At 34.8% G+C, this 24,643-nt stretch overlaps 1 long non-coding RNA gene across 1 annotated transcript in view; it reads left to right on the top strand.

Annotated features, from left to right (window-relative positions):
- The first annotated feature begins 9,163 nt into the window (after nt 1–9,163).
- Nucleotides 9,164–24,643, top strand: part of LOC141484612 (uncharacterized) — a 431,842-nt gene continuing 416,362 nt past the window's right edge. Inside the window, exon 1 of the long non-coding RNA XR_012466706.1 lies at nt 9,164–9,365. This is a non-coding gene — a long non-coding RNA (uncharacterized lncRNA). The remainder of the gene's footprint in view (nt 9,366–24,643) is intronic.

Below are 24,643 nucleotides of genomic sequence, written 5' to 3'. Positions count from 1 at the left end.
TTGTTTTCTTAAATTTGTTTTTTTTTTTCAAAAACTACACCTCAAGATTTGACCTTCACAAACTTAATTTGAAAAATATATCACATGTTTCGCTAGCACAGTAGCTTTATCAAGTGATTTGAATACTTCAAGTTGTTTCTTACATTAATATCTATATACTACAGGTAACCACAATTGAGATTACCTCCAAAAAAATCACCTAAACCTCTACCTTAGGTACCTGTTTGATTATGATCACCTGAAGCATATTGCCTCACATACATCAATAATAATTCTTTCTCGGTTTTAAAGAAAACAAGTTCAATAATGGTGATCTATTCAAATCCAGTTGGTCATTCATTAAAGTGTTTGAATTTTCAAGTTTATTAATTTCCATTGCTTCCAAATGATTCAGTTTCAAACCTTTATTTTCTATGTGCAAAATTTCAAACTCTTCTTGAATTTGTTTTCTTATTTACATAGCTTGTATGATGTTCCTAGATTCGATTCCTAAATGTTCTGCCAGTTTGACCAATATATAACTTAGGACACGTTCCACACTTTGATTTATATACTCCTGATTTCTCGAATTTGGATCTTTTGTCTTTATTTTTAACTAACTTTCCCTATGTAGGTATTACTTGTTCTATATGCAATTTTAATATCTCGTTTCCTCAGAAATGATGTCACTTTTTTCATTGGTTGTCCAAAATACGTTAAAGCTCTATAATTTTGATTATCTATCTTATCAATAGGAAAAACGTCTCGACTCGCTTTTGCGTACACTTTCTTGGTAAGTATTACGTTTGTTAATTCGCCTTTAGACACATTGTTAACCGCAATTTCCTTGATGATATTAAGTTCTTTATTGAAAGTATCTATTGAAAGAGGAACATTGACTAAACTGTATGTATCTGTAATGTATAGTAACAACCGTATAGTACGGTTTGTGATAAATTGAAAAATCATGTTTGTTGTTCATTCTACTAATTGTTAAGTCCAAGAAACTGAGTTGTCTGCTTCTACCTCAATAAGGAATTTAATGTTTTCCTGAGTTTTGTTAATATCCCTATGAAAAGTATCTAATTCTCTCTTAGTACCTGTGAAACATACCAAAACTTGATCCACATATCAAGGCAAGACAAGAAATTCTTAATCAAAGGATGTTTAACGATCGACTTCTCTACATTATCCATGAAAATTTCTGCAAGTAAGGGGCTAACTGGATTTCCCATAATTAAACCTTCTGAGGAGGAATTTTTATTGTTGTTAAATTGAAAATAATTTTGTTTGGGACATAACGACAAAAGGTCAATGATTTCCCGTTTAATAACTGGGTTCACTCTATTTTTATCTAATAATTCTATTACTAAAGTAATAGTATCATCAGGAGGTATGTATTTAATTTTCGATGCGGACTTGAAAAGTGGAGTTGGTGAGCTATCTGTTCTTCTTTGGTCGAAACACCATTATTGCAGATTTGTTAGAAATGAGCTTCATCTTATGGGGTGTAGCAATGTCAAAGATGGCTTGAAGATCGTTATTAATCTATGACTGAGCAGATGTGAAATAACGAGGCGGAAAAAAGAAATATAACTGAATTCACCGGAGTATAACAACAGAATGACAATCATATTAGTAGCATACTTTTTTCTTCAAGTTTGTTATTTGTCCGGTCAAATTAGACTTAAAAATGAGAGTGAAGATGCATAAATTTACAATAAGCTGCAAATGCGTTCAATTGTTCAAAACATAGTTAGAAACAAGATTTCCAAATTCCGAATGATTGCGATGCCTGGAAAAAAAATTATTCGAGGTCAAAGGTAAAAAATCTCGAAAAAAATTGGTTTTTCGTGATTTTCAGGAAAACGGTGAGTTTTATCATAAAATACTTTGAAATAAAAATTGTAGACCATAAAATTCTTTACAAAAAATGTATCAATACTTTTTTTTCTTAGAGCCACCGTTTCTGAGATACGACGAGTCAAAAAGTTGTAATCGGTAATCTCGGTTCATTTCAATGTTGGATAAGTTTATTGGCGAAAATATATTGGTCAAACAGGCTAATAACGATGCCGACGTACTGATTATTGAAACAGCTATAGAGCAATTCAATTTGACACATACAACTATTGTTGTTAGTGAAGATGTAGACTTACTCGTACTTCTTACTGCTCGAACTCCACCTGAAAAAACTATTTTCTTTCTAAAGCCAGGAAAAGCTCAAAGTCAAACCGGAATATATTCGTCAAAAAGTTTATCTACTTTTGCAAAGAGTCAAAATCATGTACTATTTTTATATGCAATAACTGGCTGTGATACGACGTCTGCATTTTACAGGAGGGGTGAAGCAACAGTCTTTGAAATGTTTGAAAAACAAGATTCAGTTCAATGTGCTGAAGTTTTCAAAAAAAGTAATTCGACTAAACAAGAAATTATCACCAACGGGATTCAGTTTCTTCTTTCTAGGTACAAAGCTCCGAAAAAAACCACCTGCTTAGATGAGTATCGATATGCATGTATCGTAAAAAACACTTAAAATAAGAAACAGGTGCAATTAGCTTGTCTTCCTCCAACCTCAGTTGCTGCTCATCAACATCTTTTCTGGGTATATTACCAAGTTCAAGTGTGGCTTGGTTATCAGCTAGACCCAGAAGACTGGGGTTGGAAGTTGGTCGACAATGCATTAGAACCTGTTCAGACTTTACTCCCACCTGCGCGGGAAAAACTGCTGAACACAATTTTTTGCAACTGTAAAAAGGGATGCAGCGCTAAATGTGGTTGTAAAAAAGTTGGACTGTTGTGTTCTCTGGCATGTACACATTGTCAAGGCCAGTCATGTTCTAATGCTGAATCACCAATAGTGGAGGATTCATTTGATACCAACGAGGAAACATGCAATACATCACTCTTGACGCAGTTTACCTACACCCAGGATGAACATCAAGAAGAAGAAGAAGATTAAGAAGAAGAAGAAGACCGAGAAGAAGAACGACAAGAAGAAGTATTTGAAGGTTATGACTCAGATGAATAAATTTTTAAATTTTTTTAATTTCAATCGCTTTCATAATTTCCAACCCTTCCTAATATACTTTATTATGCAAGTTTTCAATTTGCCAGAATCAAAACAGACATGTGGTCTACTGGGGAAACCACGTTAAAAAAAATGCGCTAAGCACACTACCTCATAGGTGGCGTGGAAACGTGTACATATAATGACGATTACAACTTTTTGACTCGTAGTATCTCAGAAACGGTGGCTCTAAGGAAAAAAAAGTATCAAAGCATTCTTTGTATTTTATGATCTACAATTTTTAGATGAGGTTATTTTATGATTTCCTGGAAATGGCGTAATACTATTTTTTTTCGAGATTTTTGACCTTTGACCTCGAATTAATTTTTTACCAAGCGTCGCAATCATTCGGAATTTTAAAATCTTTTTTTTTTGGGAAAGAAAGTTTTTGGCTTTCTACTACTCCATCTTATTTTTAACTATATTTTGAACAATTACTCGCGTTTGCAGCTTGTTGTAAATAGAATAGAATAGAATATTTATTTACCAATATTTGATACAATAGTGTATATTTGGCACGTCACTTAAAAATCACACACAAATAAATATCACAAATGTCACAAATAAATGTAGAGTCATGTAACAAAATGAATAAAAACTGAATCATCACATTTTCACACATGAACATATTTACAAATATGATTGTATAATATAACTTATACTTGTCAATTTCACAAAAAAACAGGTGTATATGAGACAAAACAAAATATTTGTCAGGTGTATATGGGATAAAACAAAATACTTACACTACACAAAAAGTTTACACAATGAGGAAATAATTTAGATTCCTCATTCCTCCTATTTTCCCTTTGACAGGTCATTTATTTCTATTTATAAACTCATCTATACTATAAAAAGCATTCAGCATCAAATATTTTTTATTTCATTTTTAAATGAAGATAACGTCATTTCTTTCATAGGCTGAGGAACACAGTTATACAAAATAATACAGTTATAGTATAGAGAGTTTTTGAATGCAGCTGTTTTATGCCCAGGTATCGACAATAATTTTTTATGTCGTGTATCGTACATGTGCCTTTCCGCAGAGGTATTGAAAGAAAGTATATTAGTTTTCGCGTACACCAGACATTTATAGATGTAAATGCTAGGTACCGTAAAAATATTATTATTTATAAAAGTTTCTTTATAGCTATCTAAGCGATTTATATTGAAAATCAGTCTCAGTAATCTTTTCTGAGCAACAAAGACGCGCTGTAAATGACTCGATCGTCCCCAGGTTAATATATTCAATGAAATATGTGAATAAACTAATGCATAGTACACACTTACAAGACCCTGTTTGGCAATTGTGTCTTTAAGCTGTGAAATGGCAAAATAAGCTTTATTAAGCAGCTTGCAGACGTGGTCAATGTGTGGTTCCCATGTTAACTTGCTGTCTATAAAGGTGCCAAGGAACTTAGTTGTTTCAGATAGAGCAAAATTACAGCCAGGTGTTAGTGGCCTCCTAAGGTTAAAGTTCATAAAAACCGTTTTCCATGGTTTAAAATAAGTTTATTCCTTTGACACCACGCATACACCTTGCCAAGCGTTACCTGAGTTTTGTGGTAAAGTTCCTCCTCAGTAACACCCGACACAGTAACAGTGGTATCGTCAGCATACAAAGTGGTGGCACCATATTGGATATGATTTGGTAAATCATTAACATAAATTAAAAAGAGTAGTGGGCCCAAAATAGAGCCTTGTGGAACACCGAGAGTTACGTCATGCATGTCCGATTGGCATTCATTACATTTCACAATTAGTTTTCTATTTTCCATGTAGGAATTGATATAGCTTAGGAGACATCCTCTTATTCCGATATCATATAATTTTTTAGACAGTATGTTCCTTTCCACTGAATCAAAAGCTTTCGATAGGTCGAAAAATAGAGTTAAAACATATTTGCCATCATCTAGCTCTTTATATACATTTTTGAAAAAATGTGCGGATGCTGTCTCTATTGATTTTGATGGCCTAAATCTATGTTGACAATCTGTAAAAATTTTGTTTCCTTCAATATTTGCTAAAATGCGGCAGTAGAGAATTTTTTCTATAATTTTTGAAAATGCACTTAGCAAGGATATTTGTCTATGATTTTCTACTTCACTCATGCAGCCTTTTTTGAAAATAGGGATTATACAAGCTATTTTGAGAAGATCAGGAAACTCTCCGCTAAGAAATGACTGATTTATGAGGTGCAGCAGTGGGTCTATGATGTTATTGCAAATATTTTTTATGATGTGAGTAGTGAAACCGTCCAAACCAGCCGACTTTTTATTTTTAAGATTGCTTATAACAGTTGCTAATTCATTTTTACTCACTGGATAAAAAAATATGGAATTTATTCTATGTTCAGACAAAGTACAGGGCAAAGATAAGTTATATCCGAAATTTTCGGCGATATGATCAGGCACAACGCTAGAAAAATAGGAAGCAAAGCAATTTGACACTTCTTTCCCATCAGCAGTTAAATTGTTTTGAATATTCAGAGTAATATTTTTAAAACCAGTTTTAGACCTTCCAAGCTTCTTATTAACTAGAGCCCATGTCTCTTTGGATTTATTTTCAGTATTTATTATTTTATTATTATAATAATTCAATTTGACAGATTTTATGTTCTTTCTATATATTTTTTTCCTTTCCATGTAAAGTAATTTATTTTCAGGATTTATGTACCTTCCAAGTTATAGCTTGTAGGAAAACACTTCTTCGACTAGGTTGCCCCCTGTAGAATGATAAGAAACGTGCGGTCTTCTCCAAAGCTCCAAAGGAGCTTATAATGACCCTCGCTGTACATGCTTTGTCATGTGCCCCACTAACCAGCCCATCCTAATTCCTGGACAAACAACCACAACCATCAGCGATTTTTCATACCCATCAAGATGTGTCGTAAATCATCAGTAGGTTGAACGAAAAAATATATATTAAACCGATACCTCGACTAGCTGTAATTTTCGTCACATATAAATGTACACGCGAAATTCGAATTATATTTGTACTCCAGAGGTGTTTTATTGTCGAGTTTCTTTGTTTGAACAGCGTGCAGCGGCTCAGTATCGTTTTCAATGTCCAATTATTGAAATAAGTTTCCATTATTAATGTTTATTTGCTTTTCGAGATGGTTTACGATATAGAAAAACTGCAAGGAATGTCCAAGATCAACAGGGTTATTTGTAATTCAAACTTCTTCAGAATAAACTTCAAATTCGAAACATTTCCGTCTTTTCAAAGAGAAAACATGAGGCACTCGCTACTGAATTACTGAAGCTCCTACAACAGTCATTTACACAAAACTTTATGTAAAACTTTCTATTCGAATTATTACATGAGGATTAGGAAACAGAAGAGACTTTTTATGAATGGTGTGTAGGCTTCACGGCCGATGTCAAGGGCTCGTAGAACATGTGAACCAGGAAGAACTGTAACATCTTCAAGTGACCTTGAGATCGAATGGTAACAGTGTCCCCGAGATCAACAAAGCCATGGAACTGAAGGATTCCACGGTTCAAAACGAGGAGGAGGCTCAGATGGTTGTATCGCGTATCTACCATATAGTTCTAGGGTCACAGACAGAATCGAAAAACTCTTGGGAAAACACAAGTGTACAACGGTTTTCAAGCTTACCAAAAAAAGCAACCAGGCCTCAGGACGGCTAAAGATAAAAGGTACCCACCGTCAACAGCAGGAGGTTTATCGCATACCGTACAATGGGGAATGTTCCTCAATTTGGGTTATTACAGCAAATGCAAGTTTGAACAGAATAAAGTTGAGTTTGATTCATGGGTTTTTCAAATTCACTTCGAAAAGTATTCAAATTGATGTTTCAAATGTTGGGTTTTAATTTTTGAAGGGATTTGTTTTTAATTCAGATATTGGCAACAGCGCCTATATCAAGTTGAAATAATTTATACGTACCTAGATATTCTACTTTAAAAAAGGAAAATTATCTTTATAAATCAACAATTAAGACAAAATATAAATTACAGTTCAATACCACCTCCACAAGCCACATAAATAACAGTTGTTTTGTTATTTATTTATATAGAGGAAGATAGGTTAGGTGCACAAAATGTCATATGTCACAGAATGTCTCGGAACTCAGAACATAAGTAAACAGAACAGCACGCCTCTGAAATATGTCATCTTTGTTTGTCTCATACAGGTAACAGATTCATTGTCCTTTATTAGCTATAACCGATGTTGCCAAATGGTAAAATAGAAACGAATCCCTTTAAATGTTGAATGCATCATTTCATTTCTCTTTTTTAAGTATTTAAATAATTTTTAAGTTTGTCAAAATAAAAAACAACAATAAAATTAAATGGCGCTCCGGGGCGACTTCATTGATTCCAGTGGCGCATTTGCTTTTTCAGCTGCAGGAAAACCCGGAAAAACCTGCAGCACCACATCATCTGAAGATCTTGATCTAACAATATCCTCTCTCTTATAAAACAAAATGTAGGGTGTCTCCAGAGGCTCCAATAAATTCAATGCATCGCCAGAACACTTCGTGACACGACTATCGTCAAACTTAAACCAGTCCGTTTCTTCTTTGACCAAGGCGTAATAATGACCAAATTCAACGCCAGAACCACAGTGAATAATGACTGCATGAATATTATAACAGTGGTCTGCTAGGTTGAAATGTTCATCAATTTCGAACCTTCCAAAGAGTTTCTTGCTTCCGTTAGAGGTTGAGTCTTGTTTGAAAATCATCAGTGTTATTATTAGATTGACTGGTGCCTCAGCAGCTATACTTGTTTCCTTATAACAGTCAGTTAGTTTGGCGCATGTTTGACAATACAGTCGATCATCACCTGTTGGAAATTCCATTTTCAGATAATTTAACAATAAGCTTTGCACGGACTGGTAATTAGTCGTATTAGGAAAAGCTAGATGGAGTTCCAGAAATTCACATAAGTTTCAGTACTTCTTGAACATTCACCACAAAGTAAACAAGTGAGGATTTTTCCAGCAAAAGATTCACAAACACAAGACGAGATGGGTTGTACGGAATCATTCAGTCCAGAGCGGTCAGGAGTATTGATTTTGCTATTGTTTTGCTCACGAAGAGTATTCAACAAGAACCCCAAGAATTCGGAACAATCCTCTTGTTATCCTAACGAGTATCTAGTGGACTTCAAAGACTCCAGGAAATCGGTTGGAGGGAAAGATGATACCTTCTTACGAAACTGCAGCTGCATGAACAGTTGTTTGAGTTTGAAGAATAAGTAGGAAACATTCCCGTTCTCGTTCATCATTAAAACTTCGTTCTTGAAATTCTTCGTCATGAACAACACTTGTAAAATGCTATTCATGTAGCAAGTGTTTCCTAAATTATCCAATCCAATTTTCTTTTCTAGATTTTCAAGACAAATCTCTACTGATTCGTAAGGAAGAACATGTTTCACAGAATCTCCATAAGAACAATTCCTCAAGCTGCGATCGATCCTTCCAAGTGAAGAAGGGTTTCGTAGAGGATCGATGCGGCTCTTGCTTCAAGAAGCTCTTCCACTGAAAGGGTACCAGTTCTACGAGGACTGCAACTCATTTTTTGGGGGCAACAATGACCTGAGTCCACTGACTGCACTGAAAAAGAAGGAGGTGGATCAATCACTTGTGAATGAACCTTGATAGGAGACTGATAAATATCAACATATCTCGGCTTGTTTCGAAGAGGTTTCAGTTCCGTACTAAAATTAGGGCAATGCATGATCTCATCAAAATTATGTGAAGGAGGAATAGTTCCAAGTACTGAAGCAGCATTTCCACGTTGAATAGCAATACTAATTCTTTCTATCGAAAAAGAGGTAGAACGGTGATCTCTCGTTGCTTGGCCTATTCTCCTTCCGAGTTCTTGAACGAATAACAGAGACTCCGGGCCACCAAAAGTTTCAACCGCTACTGGATGAAACAGATAGTTGTTTGAGAAAAAGGTTGAAATGATGAGTTTAAAATATGTTGTTTTAGAGCTCTTTTATGAAAACTACTTGATTTTCGTCAGGAGAAACATTCCTCATTGTCGGAAGGTATACCTACATCGGAACCACCAAAAATCCATGGGAACCAGGTTGAAGGAGCAAAGGTTGCTTTTTATACGTACCACACTATATCCTGCATCAACAAACGTCAAACGCACCGCCCATGAACGAATAACGAATAAACCATCAACCCGAAATAACAAATGTCATACATTGCAAGGGAGCCAAGCCTCCGACCGTTTTACAAAACACAAGCTTCGCGAGGCCGATCCAACCAGCGACATACGTCCCGATTTGTACTTTTAGTTGCAGAAATTATAGCGTTAGAGGAGGTTAGCCTCCAGATGATCTCCGTTAGTGTACGACTGCGTTTGTTTTTTATTTAATTATTCGGACGGGCTGCCGTGACGGACCGGAACTGAAAAATATTTCGGTGAATCGTTTTACTGTTTCTTGATAATATTTGTTATTTGTGTATAAAACAGGCAGTATTGTAGTACAGAGTGCTTTTTGGTGATATTTTCAATGTGTTTTCAAAGTGTTTCCTTTCAATTTCGAAGTGTTTTCAGGTTTTCACTTTTTGGTAAGTTTTTTTTTTCCATTTATTATGGATAAGTTGGACGAAATTAAAAAATCTGACGATATAGTCGATTGGTTGCTGACAAATAATTTTAAGTCTTTCAAGAAAACAATCAGAGTTCTACTATCTGACAGAGCCTATTATAGTTTGGACAAGTTTCTCGATGATAACTTCTACAAATATTTACTCTAAAGTAGGCTAAACAATAGGTTCTTGAGACAATGTTGAAGTTAAACTGTTTCAACTTAGGTTAGGTAAGGTTAGGTTAGGTGAAAGATGAACAAGGACACCCAACATAGAGTCCAAATATGCATTTATACATTTTTATTCATTTATTTGCACATGCTATGTCAATAAGATCAATTCTTCCCTTCACTTTGGACCTACTTACCTTCTATAGAATAAAATATTGTGAAAGAAACATCCTCAACACAACAATCTGTATTCAAAGTGATTTTGGTCATATCCAACTATTTTTTCAGACCTATTCGAGTAGTTGAAAGAACAAATTGTGCTCTTTGATCATGCTAATAAACTTTGGTCTCAGTGAGCATCCGTATTATATTTGAAACACTGTACCTATCAGTCTCATTACCAATTGCTTCTATACACCAATCAGTACCTACAAAGGTTTTCCATCGCTGGTAACAATTGATGAGCAAGTCACTGGTTTTACAACTAACAATTTAAACGATTTCATTCAAAAATGTATGACATTTAACCATTCAGTAATTACACGATGTATTCGAAAAACTATAATGGTATTTTATTACAATGGTACGTAATCGTGACGGGAAATGTTTCTTCATAACTTTTTGATATCAATCGGTAATAGTAGAGAGCTTCATAATAAATGAATTTGGGACCTGTCAAAAAGATGGACTAGTGAGTAATCATTTCGTTGGAAAATTCACGAGCTGAAAGTATATATGTAATCAACTGGAAATGGGGCCTTGAAAAAACAAAGTTTGTCTTTTTTGCTTGAAGGTTTCGATAAAGAGAACGGCGAGCAGTGTAGGTCGATAATTATCAACTTCTTTTGGCCTGAATTGGATGATCACAACGACATGTCATCGGTTTAATCCAGCCTGATTTGTGCGCCAATGTCATGAAAAAGTGGACACAGTTTTTTTTTAACAACTGTCCTCTTGAAAATAACTGATGATATTTTCGAAGCTGCTGACATAGCTAACACGACTGATTTAATACTCATAGACTTCAAAAAATTTGTTTGAAATCTGTTTTTCCGATAACCGGCTGTCGCAGCCCTACAAGCGACAACTCTCAAAAGTCGAAACTTGTGCGAGCTAAAGACTAACGAGGTCTAACCTTTTAACACGGCTAACAAGGCTTTTGATACCATTAGCTATCCAATTTCATTTGCTATTTTGAACCTGCTATAAATTTAATTGAAAGCTATATTAAAGATCGTTCACAGTTTGTAGAAACTTCGAAACATCATACAGTGAATCTATTTAATTTGGAGGCCTCAGGGATCTTACTTGGACCCTTCCTATTTTGCGTATACACTTGCGATCTAGTTTCTGTTTGAAGGCATTGGTAATTCACATATAATATATATATATATATATATATATATATATATATATATATATATATATATAATATATATATATATGCGGATGACCCACAACTATAACCCTAATGACGTTGCTACTGCGTTGAATGAAGATCTAGCCCGTCTTATTTCACAGTATCTGCTTGTTTTTGGTACTAATCTTAGCTTGGTGGAGACATATATTAATATTGTTATTGATGATACAGTAATATGCCCAACTACGATGCCAAAAATTTAGGTATCGAAATGGGCGTGAATTTGAGGTTTACAAAACACGTCACAAAATGTGTTCAGAGAAGTTACATGCGTTTGAAAATGCTTTATCCTCATCATCATTTATTATCAATAAATTTGAAAATATAATTACCAAATGTGCTTGTGTTGAGTCATTTTGCATATTGTAATGTTGTGAACGGTTCATGCTTGGATAAAAAAACATTTGTAGAATTGAATGAGTTCAAAAATCATGTCTCAGGTATATATATCGTATTAGAAAGCATGACAGAATTTCATATAACTTAAGGAAACCAAATGGTTAACTATATAGAATATCAATTAAAAAATGTTCACCATATTTGTGAAACAAAATAAGATTTCGTAGCGATGTACATACTTTGAGGTTTGAAGGGTAACTTTCCTCTCCGTCCCATTGAACCACTCTACATCGACGATCCTTCAGTTATAACATATATAGTTTGTATAATAATATTCCACAAAAATATAAAAATGTTTCCTTATTTGAATGCTATTACAAAAAATATATCATCGCTGCTCAATCAGAAAGTCATTGATTTCAAAATTTTATTCTTCTGAAAAATATTCAGTATGAACATTCAACATGTTTTCTCTCCCTCTTTCCTCTCTCCTTCAATTTTTTCTCTTCTTTTTTCGTTTTTTCTCTAGTTTAGTTTTTCTTTTCTCCAAGGCTAAAACTAAGATCAACAGTTCCCTTCCGGTATGTTGTTTCTAGCCTCATTTGTAGTTTTTTATCAGTTTTGTAGATTGAATAATCCTTGTATTTATATGTTATAAGGAACTAAAAAAAAATATTATTAATATTATTATTATTAAATTCAAAAAGTGGCTACATTTTATAAACTCAAAATGATTCAATTTGCATTTGTCTCTAATAATTAGAGTTGAATTATAGCAAAAATTTCGGATACTCTTCAGAACAATCTTTCATAATTTAAATAACACAATTCATCAAAATCAATTCACATTCTGTGCAGTATGCAACCCATAATACGTCAACGTACACCTGGAGAGTATCTACCTAGCAGGCAGGCGCCTAAAACGAGTCGGATGGAAATTTATGTTCGCTGCATAAACTACTACTACTACAAAACAGTAAAAGGATCATCTGAAGTAGTTTTCAATGGATCGAAGTACTTGGTTTATAACTACCTATAAAGCATACAAAGTGTGTACAATGGTATTTTCAAGAAGGATAAAAGTTACTGAAAAGATATTTGGGTTTTTGGGACAATTAAATGAATTTTTGCAAAAGTACCTATAATACAGTATATATAGTACAGTAATAAGGAATTTATACCTTATTTCAATTGAAAATAGGTATTCATGATATGAGTGTTAAAAGTAAGGTTTTATTTTGCGAGTGAAAATGTTTGCGAAACGAGCAATTTCACGAACAAAATAAAACTTACTTTTAACACACATATCATACAAAGTGTTTGTACAACTGTCCTGTTTTCATAATGAAATAGATAATTTCACTATTTCTATAAAAACACATTTTGAGATCTCTTGTCAGTTAATTATTTTCATGTTCATTTTCAACGTAATTCTTAAAGCGGAAAAATGAAAGTTATAGGCCCAAAAAATCAAAAACTCTTACGTTTGAACGAGTCCATAGGATTATAAATGAGGCGCCAGATGAAAAATATTTGATAATAAACGTTGCTACTATTAATGCTGTGCCATTTATTAATAGAAGACATTGAATTACTGGACAAATCATTGATTGGTCAAATTCCAAATACCAAAACGAAAATAGGTTGTTCTTTTTGCGTTGTTAGAAAAAACATTGACTATTTGAATAAATACGTTGCATTACGCCCTTCTGTTATCAATCATCAACGTTTTTTTCTGAAAAACTCAGATAATAAATGCAGTGCCAACTCAATTGGTATATATACGTTTGGGAAAATACTCTCTACCATTGCTGAGTTTCTGAACCTCCCGGAACCAAAGGAATATATAGGTCACTGTTTCAGAAGGTATTCTGCTTCTTTGCTAGCAGAATCAGGAGCAAATATAACGGATATTAAGAAGCACGGAGGATGGAAGTCTACAACAGTAGCTGAGGTTACATCGATCAATCTATTTCTCATAGAAAGGCTATTGCAGAAAGAATAATCCCAACAGCTGCTCCAGCGTTACATTATCTCATCGCAATGTATTAATATCAGCAGTTGTTCTAATTGCACTTTTCATATTGATGTTCATGAATAATAATAATCAAATTATTAAATAATATTACTGGAGTTTTCTACCAACACCAAAACACCAAAACAATTTGGGAGTTTGTTAAAAATTCGTGGCCCTATGTACTGGGGGGGGGGGGGGGCAAAATATGCAGTATTCACTTTTGCAAATGGAATATATATGGAGTATTCATTTCTTATATTATATCTATGAATATCTTTATTCAATTCGAACATTGACCTATTTTCAAAAATATAAACAGCTATATCAAAAATGTATACAGTGCGAGTCTCTAACATGGAACAAATTCACTAAATCAAAGGTGTGTTTCTTTCGGAAATATGCTCAGATACGTCGATAAGTATTTCAAATTACCTTTATTTAATGCGAAAAAAAATTATACAGTTTGTCTCAAATATGAGATATGACGTCATCGATAATTTTTTTAAATGACAACCCTATTTTTTAATGACTTTTATTAAAGGGTTCAATAAGTTGCACATGCCTTCCAAACTTCAATTTTTTACTCCTTGTCCTTTGAAAGATATTTAACAAATGATTGTCTAATTTAAAAAATTAATTCAATTCAATAGTATTCTTCAACAAGTATTCAAAATATTGTCCATTTACTAACTGACAATACCCTAAACGTAACTGAAACTCGTTTTGAATATTTCTGATTACTTCGCCGGAAATAAGCCTACACTCCTGTCTTATTCTTTCTTTCAAATCCTCAATATTTGCCAGTTTGATCTTAAAAACTTTGCTCTTCAAGTAGCCCCATAAGAAAAAGTCCGTAGGTGTTAAATCCGGAGGCCTAGGTGGCCATTCATAGGGTTTCTCTTCTGCCAATTCATCTGCCTGGATTGCAGAACGAATGCAGAACGTGCCAAGAAAAATGAAACTTTCAGTATTTTGTGATCGAGTCCAGTAATGAGGCGCTATGTTTAATTTGTAATGAAACCATAGCTGTTCTCAAAGACTATAACATTAAACGACACTATGAATCGGAACATCTTCAAAGTTACTCCAAGTATACAGGAAGTTTGCGAAAGGAAAAATTTTAAGCTTTGAAACGCGGACTCAAATCGCAGCAATCTGCAACTCGCGCCAGCTTTCGTGTGGCTCTTTGTCATCATTTCTGTCGTTAAGTTTTACCTTGCAAGTAAATAAAACCGAGTAATTATCATTTTGTGTTTTCTTCTTCAACTTATCACAGCAGTAGTAACAATAATTAGGTAATCATTCGCTGTCGCGGGCCAGATCGATGACACTAAATCATTGGCTGTCGCGGGCCGGACTGATGACACTGGCGGGCCGGATTTGGCCCGCGGACCGTAGTTTGGAGACCCCTGGTATAGATACATATTGTTTCCTGTCTTCCAGAAATGATTTAATCCATTTTAGTGGGAGACCCCTCAAGCCATATAGTTCTAACAATTCTGATAGTTTTCAATGGGAAACTATTCCTGGTATAACATGGACTCTGTGGACTTGATAAGATATATGTCTGTATGAATCATTGTTTATACACATCTTTTCGCCGTTCAATTGGGTGAAGAATCGAACATTCTGGATATCAACAAGTCAGTGAACATGGAATTCTCATAGAACATCCAAAATATAAAAAGGCAATCTTTCGGTCTATGAATCAGTGAATAAAAAAGCTAATCCAACGAGATCGTGTAATTGAACCAGACAACTTAATTGTGAATTTGTTTTAAATGGCCGCATTATATTACACCTACACTAGTCTACCTTTATTTATCTCATATTGTTTAGTCTCATGTCCATACAAAGTGCGGGCAAATGACATTTAATTGTCCCATTACCATATTAAATCTGAAACTATACATAAATTACAGTGCGTTCGAAGTCAGTTAGACTTTTACTGCATTTTGTTAACAGTTGAAATTGATGACGTTATGGATGATATTTGCATATTATACGATCAATGTATTTAAAAACAATCCATTGGATGTGATGGACTTAGTATAAAAATGATATAATTGTGTTGTCCTTTCATTCTTCGTTATTTGAGGCATATTATCAACTTCTGTATAGGTGTTAAGTGCAACAAAAAAAAGCTCTCATTCAATAATCTGACGATTTCGATCTGACGCAAACTCGCGGCCATTATTATAATGTGCAAAAAAAATTCGTCATTTTGAAATACTCAAGCGCGTCAGATTAAGATATGTATGGTTCATCTTCATGATTTAGACGTGCTGTCTCATAATCTGACGATTATCTTGAGGGATTCGCTTAATCTGACAAAAACAATATTTTTTTTTATTGTTTTTTAATTCATTGAACTCAATTAATTGGAAACCTCAGGAAATAGCATGCAAACGAATAAGTGTATGTTTTTTAAGTAGAATACTTGTATTTATAAGAAAATGATTTTTGAAAAATGCTCAAAAAAATTAAATTTTTTATAATCAATAGATTAATTAATGAAGAAAAGAGAAATGAAACTCTCTATATTTTTTACCACTTTTATTTGTAACTTACGTTACTGCAGTTTTGTCCTATAAAGACATTTTCAAATTTATATATTGTATAAGTTTGAAAATGTCCTTATAGGACGAAACGTTAGGTTCAAATAAAAGTGGTAAAAAACATAGAAAGTTTAATTTCTCTTTTCTTCATTATGATTTCCTACCACGTAGTAACGGCTACATCCATTAATTAATTGATTAATTAATCATCATCTCCATCTCCATCACGAACGAGTCTCTGTGATCAGCTATGATGGCGTCATGGCAACGGAATTCAGAGTGGGGACGAAGTGATAGAGTAATAGATGGAGAAAAAGTGAATAGAAAATAGAGAAATAGAAACTCGAAGAAGAAATAAAGGTCTCACACAGCTGCACGCATTGAACTTTATCGACGAATTTTTGTTGTTTCGGTTTGCGGAAATCGTCAGATTATATATTTTTCGTTATCTTCGAATTATTTCCTTCAAAATAAAAAAAAAAATTACCTACGCTCGAGAATGTCGAAATGACGTTGTTTTTTTACAACTTTGCTGCCCTCCCCTTTCTTTACGTCACTCTCAAAGTGTCAGTTTACTGGATTATACACTTTTTAGCAGGTAATTAACTCACCCTACCTTAATCTGGCGCGCTCGAGAATTTCTGATCATCAATTTTTTTTACTAATCTGATCCTTTAATCCTCACAGGCTCATATTTGGTGGAGGTACTTAACCGGGTACAAGGTATGCCCCTGTATATTATTCTGCCGCGCTTTAGTAAATCCCGAAATCCCCGCTTGGGCTCCCTTATTAATAGTTAACAAAACTCACACAAAATTTTTAGGGGTATTTATAGATGATAAATTAAAATTTGATAAGTATGTAACAAATCATGATGATGTATTTTAACTGTTTGTGTTTCAGATGCTTACATATCTATGAAGATTCATTTATGTATTATCTGTAATGGTTTATATATTGTTTTATATATGTGTATTCGTATATGTACATTTTTTAACCCTATAATGATTGGCACTGTATATCATAATTTTAATATTTTTTAAAAACTTCAACATTGTTGACTTCATGAAGTTTCACTAGCTTTGTCAATAGGAATTTCTTGAACAATAAAGCATGATTGATTGATTGATTGACTTGTGTCTGACTCTCAATACAGTTCATGTAATAAATATTGGAAATTTTTAAAATACATTATTACTGGCTATTTTTCTAAAGTGTGTTGAGTAAATACAAACTGTTGCTGTTATCTTTCTATATCCTATCTTGTTACATAAACATATATTCAGTATCTACTTGAGATTGTATATTATTTTATAGTTTATAGTTATGATTAAGCAGTGATAGCTAATATGTATAATTTTGTTTGTTTGTTTTTTCATTTAATTATTTCAACCTAGCTTTATCAATAAAATATGATGGAAAGAATTAGTATTGCTATTCAACGTGGCAATGCTGCTTCAGTACTTGGAACTATTCCTCCTTCACATAATTTTGATGAGATCATGCATTGCCTTAATTTCAGTACGGAACTGAAACCTCTTCGAAACAAGCCGAGATATGTGGATATTCATCAGTCTCCTATCAAGGTTAATTCACAAGTGATTGATCCACCTTCTTCTTTTTCAGTGCGGTCAGTGGACTCAGGTCATTCTTGCCCCCAAAAAATGAGTTGCAGTCCTCGTAGAACTGGTACCCTTTCAGTGGAAGAGCTTCTTGAAGCAAGAGCCGAATCGATCCCTCTACGTAACCCTTCTTCACTTGGAAGGATCGATCGCAGCTTGAGAAATGGTTCTTATGGAGATTCTGTAAAATATGTTCTTCCTTACGAATCAGTAGATAGTTGTCCTGAAAATCTAGAGACGAAAATTGGATTGGATAATTTAGGAAACACTTGCTACATGAATAGCATTTTACAAATGTTGTTCATGACGAAGAATTTCAAGAACGGAGTTTTAATGATGAACGAGAACGGGAATGTTTCCTACTTATTCATCAAACTCAAACAACTGTTCATGCAGCTGCAGTTTCGTAAGAAGGTATCATCTTTCCCTCCAACCGATTTCCTGGAGTCTTTGAAGTCCACTAGATACTCGTTAGGACAACAAGAGGATTGTTCCGAATTCTTGGGGTTCTTGTTGAATATTCTTCGTGAGCAAAACAATAGCGAAATCAATACTCCTGACCGCTCTGGACTGAATGATTCCGTACAACTCATCTCGTCTTGTGTTTGTGAATCTTCTGCTGGAAAAATCCTCACTGGTTTACTTTGTGGTAAATGTTCAAGAAGTACCGAAAACTTATGTGAATTTCTGTAACTTCATCTAGCTTTTCCTAATATGAGTAATAACCAGTTCGTGCAAAGCTTATTGTTAAATCATCTGAAAATGGAATTTTTAACAGGTGATGATCGACTGTATTGTCAAACATGCGCCAAACTAACTGACTGTTATAAGGAAACAAGTATAGCTGAGGCTCCAGTCAATCTAATAATAACACTGATGATTTTCAAACAAGACTCAACCTCTAACGGAAGCAAGAAACTATTTGGAAGGTTCGAAATAGATGAACATTTCAACCTAGCAGACCACTATTATAATATTCATGCAGTCATTGTTCACTGTGGTTCTGGCGTTGAATTTGGTCATTATTACGCCTTGGTTAAAGAAGAAACGGACTGGTTTAAGTTTGACGATAGTCGTGTCACGAAGTGTTCTGGTGATGCATTGAATTTATTGGAGCCTCTGGAGACACCCTATATTTTGTTTTATAAGAGAGAGGACATTGTTAGATCAAGATCTTCAGATGATGTGGTGCTGCAGGTTTTTGCGGGTTTTCCTGCAGCTGAAAAAGCAAATGCGCCACTGGAATCATTGAAGTCGCCCCGGAGCGCCAATTAATTTTTATTGTTGTTTTTATTTTATTTTTATCGTTGTTTTAATAAAATATGAGGCTCCCAAAGGCGATCAGTTGCAAAGTCAAACTTTGACATCGACTTCCTAACGAGATTCGATATTCGTAGACCGACACTTTGTCAAACCCATGGCGCTTGGTCAGAGCTCTCCTTTGAGAACAGGTGGGTCCATTGTTGCATTAGTGTTCAGCCTGACACCACTCATGAGAACTAGACGGGTCGAAACAAGGATCTTTACTGTTGAATCACAAATTCATTTTGTTTCGGCTTCGTTTTTTTTAACGACCACCAATTTGATCCTTGTCCAATCTGCAAAAATTTCTCTCATGCTGCCATCTGTTGGGAAACTCTATTGTTGAAAGAATTTAAACAAATTCAGTGCTGCCAACATGAAATATGTAACCCAGACACCATTTGATATTTATGGAATATGGTCAATTGAGGGGCACCTCAAGTTCTTTGTTCTTCACATCAATAGTATCAAGTACTTTAGTTTGTTGCTACCAGCATTTCAATTCTATGAGAATTGCTAAGTCATTTTTCTGCATCAAAAGAGGTACTGATATATTCAATCTGACAGTGAGCAGGTTGAAAAGACACTTGGAAGTAAAACTGATCGCCACGTTTGTACATTTCAATTTCTAGAAGAGCTGTCACACTTCGGTGAGTAGACAATCTCATTCCCACAAATCCACACTAGAAGTAGGTTAAGGAAATATATTCATCGGATAGAAACTCTTAACGTCACAGAGTTGTATATATAAAATCCGACGAGTCGGACGATGAAACGGAAGTTCAAATTAGGAGCAATCAGAGTTAATTTGCGTCAGCTGATTGCATTATGTGTGTCCTAGTATTCAACACGAAATTCGTTGTTCGGTGTGTAGGCAGGCTTGCTACAGAAGGGAAAGAAAGTAAGGATGAAGCGAAGTGGATATTGAATCGAAATGAAAGCTCATCAAGCATAGACCACGAAAAATGTATATGAGTTTTCACATACAAATGATATCTAATGAAAACGAATATATTCTTGTGAAATTAAAAAAATGGGTTGATTGATTTTTAGAAAAGAAAGTTTTTGGCTTTCTACTACTCCGGCTTGATACAAAAACATATGGGAGTCTTCCAAAGAATGGAAGGAAGCAAATAATTTCAAAAGAAGTATAGTCGAAGTAACCGATATAGTAATTCTTAAAGCTATCGGCGAAGTCAAAGGCCAAAAAAACCAATACAAAGAAATAATGCCGCTACGAATTAGTCCACGTGGACTGAAGAATTGGCGGTTCGTATTGGACAATTTTTACTATCCGAGTTTTATGATTATGAAAAGACCATATGGAGATTGGACACTTGCATATTAATGGTGGAAATGAATTCAATATTGATTTAAATGACGACAGTTATAGTGAAACAGAGAATATGGAAGAGGAATTATCAAAACCTTTCGAAGAAAGTTAGTGAAGTGTTTTTGAAGCGATTGATTTTATATAAGATTCTTATATAATCAGAAATGATTATTGAATAACGAAGTTTGTTAGCTCCCTAACTATATTATTAAAGGGGAACTGTTGGGAAGTAGGTTGTACTATATCGTTTACTTGAACTATATATAGACACAAACTGAAAACAAAAGTCCTCTAAAAACGGCTACTTTCATATGAACCTTGAATTACAAAAAAAAAATTGAACAAGAACTTTCGTATGAACATTGAATCATAAAAAAATTTGTTTCTATTCAGTTCGTATTCCAAACATTCTTCACGGAATTGAATAAGATATCATCCAAGTGACGTATTCCTAAAACCATTTTAAGAAAAAAAATCTATATAAACTTTTGTCCGGAATTGCTTTGTTTCGGAGACACAGGGTGTTGAAATTGAATGTTTTTGTTCGTTTTTTCAAAATACCTTTTGCAAAAAATAAGTTATTTGCACGAAATTTGGTACTTGGTACTACGCGATGTTCAAATGTCAATACAAGAGCGCGGTGTATGTACAACGAATTCAATCAGCCATAAATTACGGTAGTAACGACGCTCAAAAGAAAACTACAATACGTCGAGTAAAACAACCACGAAAATTGAGTAGATGAAATCGTTAATACTAGTATTGGAAGGTTAAGACAAATTCGTTTGCGTCGCGTGAGCTCAGACGTAGGCGCATCGGTGTCAACTAGCAATCGTGAAAGGAAGAAAATACCTCAATTTTCGTTTCACAGATGAATCACTATATCAATATGGTATCAATAAACAAACTCTTTATCAATAAACGATAAACAAACACTATATCAACAGGTATCAATAAACATAAGGGCAATAATTATTCAAATAACTCAGTATATCACAAATATTCAATTAAATCAATTATAACTTGCGTGCTCCTTTTGGGCCACCCGGTATATGGTGTTAGGCTACCGTGGTTCGACGGAAGTGGATCACCCTGTAGTACGGCGGAGATGGATCACCCTGTAGCACCACCAAGATAGATCACCCTGTAGGGCACAACAAGCTGAACCAGAAATTGATCACCAAATAAGACCCAAGAAGAAAATAGGAAAAAAACCCTTAAAGAAGAAAACCCTACGGAAGAAAATTCTAAATCAGAATCAGATAAAAACAAGGTGAGATTCAACCCCCATTCAAAAGGGACTATTTGACTAATCAATACCCCTGGTATATTGAAACCTCTCTTCAAAACCTCTCTTCAAAACTAATATTCACTTGAATGACAACGCTGGGAGCAAATATTACTAAAATCATTTAAAACACATTTAATGGTAAAATTCTTACCCTGGCCAAGGGGTTTTCTATACGTTTCTTCGTGTGCGGTGCTCTGCATGGAAGTCCTACTGGGACTTGATGAGTGACTAAGGGCCTTCTGTTTCTTATGAATCTAGAGACGAGAAACGAAGGTTGTAGAATTGAAGAGGTGATATCATAGCTAAGACCACATGAGAGATGCGACAGTGATTCAGACATATCTAATTTCGGTAATCCTTCCACCTGGCACGAGTTCGGTAACCACCACAAATCCTCAAAAGAGATTAAGTTTCAGACTGCAAATATCCACACCAAAATGACCAATCAGTCTTCCACTATACAATCCTGATTTGTAGAAATAATCCCCGTGAAGGATGGCACAAATACAACCATATATATATATCCTACAATCAGTCTGATGGTACGCTTGAACTCCGAACCAAGCTCATTGAAGGCCAACTTCCGAATACTAAGAGACTGCCACATCTGACAGCTAACCAGTTGTTGCCACAGTGCGTCCAACCTACCCTACAAGCACCAAGGGGGCGCTGTACACAACATCATAAATCTATCAATTCCTCCACAGCCACTTGAGACATCATCAACAAGTCCATGACCCATCAAAACTCCTTCTCAAAGCAATGCAACCCTAAAACAACCCTTGACAACTTGAGTAACCGATCAATCCCTCACCCGTGAACAACTGTAGAACTAGTTCAGTGTAAGTCGTCGGAACGACACTACGAAAGTTCGGCAGATGTCAACCAACAGCTGTCTCTTAACCTTTTTATCGAATGTTTACAAAAATATTGTTCCAACCTATTTTCAACTATTTACCAATCCTTATTCATGCGATGGAATAGAAACATATAAGGTAAGTCGCCACATCCTTCCCTTTCAGTACAAATATTTGAGCATTCATATTATGCAGAATATTTACCGAAAATATCAATTAGTATTCAGAAACCCAGAGCTAACTAATATTGTTTTTCAGGCGATATGGCTCTAATATGTAGTAATCCTTCTGGAAGTGATGAATAACAATCTATGCCAGAAATATTCTTGGGAAGGTATAGAGAATAAGGCAGACAACGGCTGCAGACAACGGCTAACTAATATTGTTTTTTCAGGCGATATGGCTCTAATATGTAGTAATCCTTCTGGAAGTGATGAATAACAATCTATGCCAGAAATATTCTTGGGAAGGTATAGAGAATAAGGCAGACAACGGCTGAAAAATGATAGGCGAAGTAAACTGAGAAACACAGAATAACAACTATTTCAACCTAGCGAAGAATTTTCGGATCTCCAACGTCGATTGGCAATAGGAGAACGTGTAAGTACTGGTCAAAGCAGTTAGTCAGGGAGCATACATATATTCTTGTACATTTCAGGTATAGTTTTCTATGGAACGGAAGATTCCCATTACTATGATGTTAAATGAATAAAATCAACTTGTAACTGAATTACATTGTTAATATCCTCTGAATAAAGATCTTAAAAGGTAAGGTAGTGTTTTGAAAGGTCACATAGGAGCAGTATTGATCTAGTGCTAAATTAAAACGTAACAATTTTTTCTATTAATTTAGAGCAAATAGGAAAAGGATGATAATGGCCCGCAGATATTTCAGTTCTACTGGATTATTGTTTTTTGATTCTGGAGTTATCGATGCTGCTTTCTACAGAGTCGGAAAAACATTCTTTTCCCTTTAGAAAATCTGACATGCTCGATTAAATTTTGTTTCTTTTCACTTTCACGCACAACCACCCACATCATGCAAAAGATCAGATTAACATACCAACACTATTAAAAATACGTAGGAAATTTATGCTATCAATATCTGACGCGCTCGAGTATGTCCATGCAACAGTATTTTTTTACATATTTAAAAATCTTTAGCCGCTTCCCCCACCGATGAAAAGGTATATATTATAATACATGTTTTTCTTTTTATCATCTAAGCTTTGCAACCTAAAATGTCTCACGCTATATAGCGTGATTTTCTATGAGTAAGTCGTCAAAATTGAGTTTGCAGCAAACTGTGTTTGTTTTATTTGTGTTGAAACATAAGGAGTTTGAATCGCACCGCTGTTCAACCCTATAGAGATCCAGAGTTACGATGTCTCTGAGATTATCTTCATTTGTCCCACGCCAAAGGATCGTGGTGTCATCCGCAAAAAGTATGAACTTCCCTTCAATGTCAATGGTTACCAGATCATTCAGATAAAGCCCAAAAAGGATAGGACCCAGAACCGAACCTTGTGGTACACCTGATGTACTAGTCTCAATATGCGATGTATTTCCTTGGAGATTTACTCACTGCTTCCTGCCTGTTAGATGAATGTGAAGCCAGTTATATGACAATCCTCTAAAGCCATAGCACTGAAGTTTAAATATTAGTGTTTACTGGTTTACGCAGTCGAACGCTTTTGAGAAGTCACAGAATACTGTTATCTATGAGAAATAATTGGTGAAAGTCCTCCCAAAATGAATTTGTTTTGCTTCTTTTTACTTTCTCTTGGATTTTAAATCTTAGCACTTTTTCACAAATTTTTGTAATCTCTCCCACACTTCACCCCCCCCCCCCCAGGTGCAAATGCTACCCCTGTCGACATTCTGCGAATTCCCGAAACACGCGTACCCCCTCCCTCCCCTACGCAACGCAAATCACACACTCGAGCGAGCCACGCGCCAAAAATTAAAATATCTCCGTACAAATCACGAAATTATAGCAATCGAAAAAAAAATTATACGTTTCGCACAACGGCTGGTGGTGTGCAGAGAGGCAACATAACGGTTTCCGACACACAAAAAACCGATTTGAAAAGACAA

The sequence above is a fragment of the Leptinotarsa decemlineata genome, unplaced genomic scaffold, assembly GCF_025532065.1.
Source record: "Leptinotarsa decemlineata unplaced genomic scaffold, Ldec_3_MD MMD2_tig00026282_RagTag_RagTag, whole genome shotgun sequence".
NCBI lineage: Eukaryota > Metazoa > Arthropoda > Insecta > Coleoptera > Chrysomelidae > Leptinotarsa > Leptinotarsa decemlineata.
The sequence above is the reverse complement of the archived record's forward strand: the minus strand, read 5'-3'. Positions and strand labels throughout refer to the sequence as shown.